This window comes from Salvelinus sp. IW2-2015, unplaced genomic scaffold, assembly GCF_002910315.2.
Source record: "Salvelinus sp. IW2-2015 unplaced genomic scaffold, ASM291031v2 Un_scaffold4897, whole genome shotgun sequence".
NCBI classification, from domain to species: domain Eukaryota; kingdom Metazoa; phylum Chordata; class Actinopteri; order Salmoniformes; family Salmonidae; genus Salvelinus; species Salvelinus sp. IW2-2015.
The window spans coordinates 7,438-13,712 of NW_019946166.1; the positions used below are offsets into that span (position 1 = coordinate 7,438).

Genomic DNA, 6,275 nt, shown 5'->3' on the forward strand with positions numbered 1-6,275 from the left:
TTTACATGTCAGGGAAATGTGAAAACGTTTATTGTATTTGGCTAAGTGTTTGTAACTTCCAACTTCAACTGTATATATTGCAGTTTCAGGACACTGATATCCTCTAACCGCTTCTCTCCGGATCCAGGATCCTCCTCATACAAAAAAAGCTGACTAGCATAGCCTAGCCTAAGGGACAAGGATTATCATATAATTAATCATGAAATCACAAGTCCAATACAGCAACTGAAAGATAAACATCTTGTGTAACCACCATCATTTCCGATTTTTTAAAATGTTTTTACAGGGAAACACATGATGTATTCTATTAGCTAACCACAATAGCCAAACACACAACACGCAAATTTTCACCCTGTTTCCACCATCCGATAGGTAGCAACTTCACAAAACCTGACAAAAAGAGATAAAATTAGGTCGACTAACCAAGAACAACTTCATCAGATGACAGTCTATAACATGTTATAACAATACATTAATGTTTTGTTCGAAAATGTGCATATTTGAGGTATAATATCATAGTTTTACATTGCAGCTACCATCAAAAATAGCACCAAAGCAGCCAGAATAATTACAGATGAGCAACGTGAAATACATAAATTATTCATCATAAAAACATTTATGAAAAATACCATGGTGTCAGCAAATGAAAGATAAACATCTTGTGATCCAGCCAATATTTTCCGATTTTAAGTGTTTAGCCGAAAAACACAATATAGAACATATTAGCTTACCACAATGCGCAAACACACAAACGCATTTTATTCACCGAAAGGTAGCTTTCGCACAAACCAGCAAAAGATATAAAATGAATCATAACCTTTGGACAACTCATCAGATGAAAATGTGCATATTTATAGCTACAAATCCTGGTTATACATTGTGAATAGGTAGCATCGATTCTCCGAGATATTTTGGACACTCACCTAATCTGACAAGAAACTAATCAAACTTACATAAAAATACTTGTTGTATGGCAAATGAAAGATACACGGTTCTTAATGCAACCGCTGTGTTAGATTTTTAAAAATAACTTTACATAAATACAGCTTGCGTTTATGCGAGACAGCGCTCACCAAAACGGCGAGAATAGGATCAACATTTTACACAGAAATACGAAATAACATCATAAATGTTTTCTTACTTTTGCTGAGCTTCCATCAGAATGTTGTACACAGGAGTCCTTGGTCCAGAATCAATCGTTGTTTGGTTTTAGAATGTCCATTTCTTTCTGTCGAATTCGCGCCACAAGCTTAGCCAAGGTTGCTAACATTCCATCCTCTCTTGACGCAAAGACACGGAAAACTCAGTCCCAATAACGTTGAATAAACTATAAGAACTCGGTTGATAAAAACCTCACTTTATGATGTTATTATCACATGTATCAAATAAAATCAGAGGCGAGATATTCGCCGTGTATACGTAACGCTATTCAGAAGACAATGTCGAGCTCCGCCGACACCTTAAAAAACAAAGAATTCCCGACCTGTCACTCCAAAAGCTCCTCATTCGACCCAGATCAAGCTAGACACCCCATCCACCTTCCCACTGCCTGTTGACATCTAGTGGAGAGGTATGAAGTGCATGTCATATACGACTAAGAAATAAAAGCCAGTTGAATAGGCAGGCCCTGAAACAGAGCCTCGTTTTCAGATTTTTCACTTCCTGTATGGAAGTTTGCTGCAAAATGAGTTCTGTTTTACTCACAGATATAATTCAAACAGTTTTAGAAACTTGAGAGTGTTTTCTATCCAATAGTAATAATAATATGCATATTGTATGATCTAGAAAAGAGTACGAGACCGTTTCATTTGGGCACGATTTTTTCCAAAGTGAAAACAGCGCCCCCTATTGACAAGAAGATATATCAGAATATATTGAAAAAATATTCTGCCTGTTTTTTGACTACCATAGAATAGCAGTGTGGTTTAAACATGATTTGACTCTTTGCAGGCTGTCAGGCTGCGGAGTCACAGAGGAAGGCTGTGCTTCTCTGGTCTCAGCTCTGAAGTCAAACCCCTCACACCTGAGAGCTGGATCTGAGTAACAATGACCTGAATGATTCAGGAGTGGAGCTGCTCTCTGCTGGACTGGGGAATCCCCACTGTAAACTGGAGACTCTGAGGTCAGTATTCCTGTAGTTGGTCAACAAGTGATAACTGTTCACCAGATCCACATGTGTTTACCAGACACACATAGTCCACACCATATGTGTTTAGACAGTGAAGCTTACAGTTTTAAATGTGGTGCTATGCTCCAGCATTTTGGATTTGAGATAGAATGTTTCATATTAGGTGAAAGTACAGAATGTCACCTTTTATTTGAGGTTAATGGTGAGATGTTAGTATGTTTTGTTGTCGTCTCTGTTATTGGTAATGGTGAGAGGTTAGCATGTTTTGTTGTAGCCTCTGTTATTGGTAATGGTGAGAGGTTAGCATGTTTTGTTGTAGTCTCTGTTATTGGTAATGGTGAGAGGTTAGCATGTTTTGTTGTAGTCTCCGTTATTGGTAATGGTGAGGTAACTTTCTCACTCACAATTATTTATGAATCATTCATGATCTTTCTCAATCATGGCAGTCACAGGCTTGATGTAGTCATTGCATTCAAAGAATATGGGACCAAATACTATACTTTTGACTACTTTAATAAACTATAAGTGAATTGGTCAGAATACTTATGACTTCTTCAAATAGGGGAACTAGATACATAAAGTGCTTTTATTTTTCTAAACTGTGAAACAGATATGTATTAAAATACCCTCAAATAAAAGGTGACATTATATACTGTCACCTCAAATGAAACATTTGATCGCAATTCCAAAATGCAGGAGTTCAGAGCCACATTTAAAATGTTAGCTTCACTGTCAACGTAGATATGGTGTGGACTGTATACTCAATACAATCTAAATCTGATACCTCACTGTCTGTCTTTTGACAGATACTGCTTTTTAAACTGGTCTGGTCAGTCTACTCAAATATTTGTACTATACATTTTTCATTTCATACATGCTTCTCTCTACAGGCAACGTTATTCTCTCTAAAGCAATATTATGATAATTTCTAATTTCTGATACATTCATTAATTTATTAATAGATATGGCAGGTTTCAGGACACTGATATATCTGAATATGTTGAAAAAATATACTGCCACTATTTTCACCACCAAAGAATAACAGTGTGATTTTAATATGATTTGACTCTTTGCAGGCTGTCACACTGTCTAGTCACAGAGGAAGGCTGTGCTTCTCTGGTCTCAGCTCTGAGGTCAAACCCAACACACCTGAGAGAGCTGGACCTGAGCTACAATCACCCAGGAGACTCAGGAGTCAGACTGCTCTCTGCTGGACTGGAGGATCCACACTGCAGACTGGAGAAACTCAAGTATGTAGAGGGTTTATGTCAATGTTCATATCAGACATGTTTGACTTATCAGGCAAGTTAAGACAAATATTCTTATCACCACTTGGACAAAGTTGTGTGTGTGTGTGTGTGTGTGTGTGTGTGTGTGTGTGTGTGTGTGTGTGTGTTCAGGTGTATCACTCAATGACTGTCTGTTCTTCTGCTTACCGCTACAGTGTGGAACATGGTGGAGAGTACACAATGAAACCTGGGCTTAGAAAATGTGAGTGTTGACTGCTGTGAAGAATATGACTAAGAATAAGTCTTAATTCAAGTTAAGTCAAAGTCAAAGACCACCATCATTACTGACTTGGTCATATTAAATATCAGCTGTAGTTCTACAGAAGCAGAAATCAGGGACACCAACGTTTACAAAGAGTTGCTTTGACAATGTGTGTGTCTGTGTGTGGCATGTTCGTGTTATATAAGAAGTGTGTTTTTGTATTCATGATGGATCCAGGTGTGTGTGTGTTTAATGGGAATAATTGTGTTTTATATTACCACCATACAGTATAACATATGATCATTCAACAAGTCTCAATTTACCTTCTCCTTTTCATACCTAGAAACATCTACATTTAATGAACTTCTTATGCCTGCAACCCCTAAGTCGGGATCAATATGACAACAGCCAGTCCAAGTGCAGGGGGCCAAATTCAAAAACCATAAATCTCATAATTAAAATTCCTCAAACATACATGTGTTTTATATCATTTTAAAGGTAATCTTGTTGTTAATCCCACCAAACTGTCCGATTTCAAATAGGCTTTTCAGCGAAAGCACTACAAACGATTATGTTAGGTCACCACAAAACTAAAAATAATCATAGCATTTTTCCCACCTAATGATAGCATCACAAAAACCAGAATAGAGATAAAATGATTCACTAACCTTCGATTATTTTCTTCAGATGACACTCATAGGACTTCATGTTACACAATACATGCATGTTTTGTTTGATTAAATTCATATTTATAAAAAAAAATAAATCTGATGTTACATTGAGGCTACAAGAATCACTAAATGCAAAAACATCAAGTGACTTTGCATAGCCCATCGTTTCAACAGAAATACTCATCATAAATATAGATGATAATACAAGTTATACACATTGAGTTATATATATATATATACCTCTCCTTAATGCAACCGCAATGTCAGATTAAAAAAAAACTTTAAGGAAAAATAACTGCACGCTATAATCTGAGACGGCGCTCAAATTAGCATATCATAGCTGCAAAGATAGCGTCACTATAAACAACAAAATATATATCCAAATGCTAATTCTGGTCAGCTTCATATCGGACAAAAACTTCAAAATGTGATATTACCGGTCGAAGAAACATTTCAAACTAAGTACTGAATCAATCATTAGGATGTTTTTAACATATAGCTTCAATAAAGTTCCAACCGGAGTATTCCTTCKTGTCTGCGTGAGCCATGGAACGCAAGTGACTTGCATGAAGAAAATGCATGATCAGGAAATGGGTGCTTGATGGACACCTGACTGATTCTGCTCTCATTCTCTCCAACACCATAGAAGTCTCATTGGAATTTCTATTGATTACTGACATCTAGTGGAACCCCTAGGCAGTGCAACCCCAGGCATACGTCATTTGGAATTCTTTTGGGACTCTGTTGAATACAGACAATCTCAGATTTCTGACTTCCGGTTTGATTTCAACTCAGGATTTTGCCTGCCAATATGAGTATCTCAGAGAAATAATTCAAACAGTTTTAGAAACTTTGGAGTGTTTTCTATCCAATAGTAATAATAATATGCAAATATTAGGAACTATGACTAAGGAGCAGGCCGTTTGAAATGGGCACCTTTCATCCAAGCTACTCAATACTGCCCCTGCAGCCATAAGAAGTTTTAATTAAATGAATTAGTGAAAATGAGTTAACATTCTAATGTGAATGATGATAATGACTAATATTGTGTCTGGTTTCATCCATCAGATGTCTGTGATCTCACACTGGACCTAAACACAGTAAACAGACGCCTCTCTCTGTCTGAGGAGAACAGAAAGGTGACATGTAGGAGAGAGGAGCAGCCGTATCCTGATCACCAAGAGAGATTTGAGTACCATGAACAGGTGCTGTGTAGAGAGGGTCTGACTGGGTGCTGTTACTGGGAGGTAGAGTGGAGTGGGAGAGAGGCTGTTATAGGAGTGACATATAAAGGAATCAACAGGAGAGGATGGGGTTATGACTCTAGGATTGGATGGAATGACAAGTCCTGGAGTCTGTTCTGCTCTGACAACAGTAACAGAGCCAGACACAATAATAATGCCACTATCATAGACGTCCCCTCCTCCAGCTCCCACAGAGTGGGAGTGTCTCTGGACTGGCCAGCCGGCACTCTGTCCTTCTATAGAGCCTCCTCTGACACACTAACCCACCTGATCACATTCACCTCCACATTCACTGAGCCCCTCTATCCAGGCTTTTGGGTTAATGATGACTCTTCAGTGTCACTGTGTCAAACACAACATGATGTTTCACTCTAATCATGTTGTGGTAAACCGTGGGGTGTTGTGTTGAGCAAGGAAAGATTAACACAGAGACAGGGAGGTTCTAGTCAGCAAACACAACTTTACTTGCCAATAAAATAAACATAACAACGACATGACCTAGGTTTGGCTTCTTCTTCTCAGCTTCTGCTCCGACTCATTGTCTTCCCTCTCTTTATGTGGCACTCTCCCCTAATTACCTCTACTTGGAGCCATCAGCGTCGGGGTGCCCAGCCCGTGTACTCCCAGCAGAGGGAGCCAATGTTGCAGCACGTACAGTAGTTCCTCAATTAAACGTTTTGAGATTATGCTGCGGGATTTAGAGGTAATTTGTGGTTTAGTACATTACCCTGCGTGACTGCT

At 38.4% G+C, this 6,275-nt stretch overlaps 1 pseudogene; it reads left to right on the top strand.

Annotated features, from left to right (window-relative positions):
• Positions 1-1,950: 1,950 nt before the first annotated feature.
• LOC112077764 (stonustoxin subunit beta-like) lies at positions 1,951-5,972 on the top strand (annotated as a pseudogene).
• Positions 5,973-6,275: the final 303 nt, after the last annotated feature.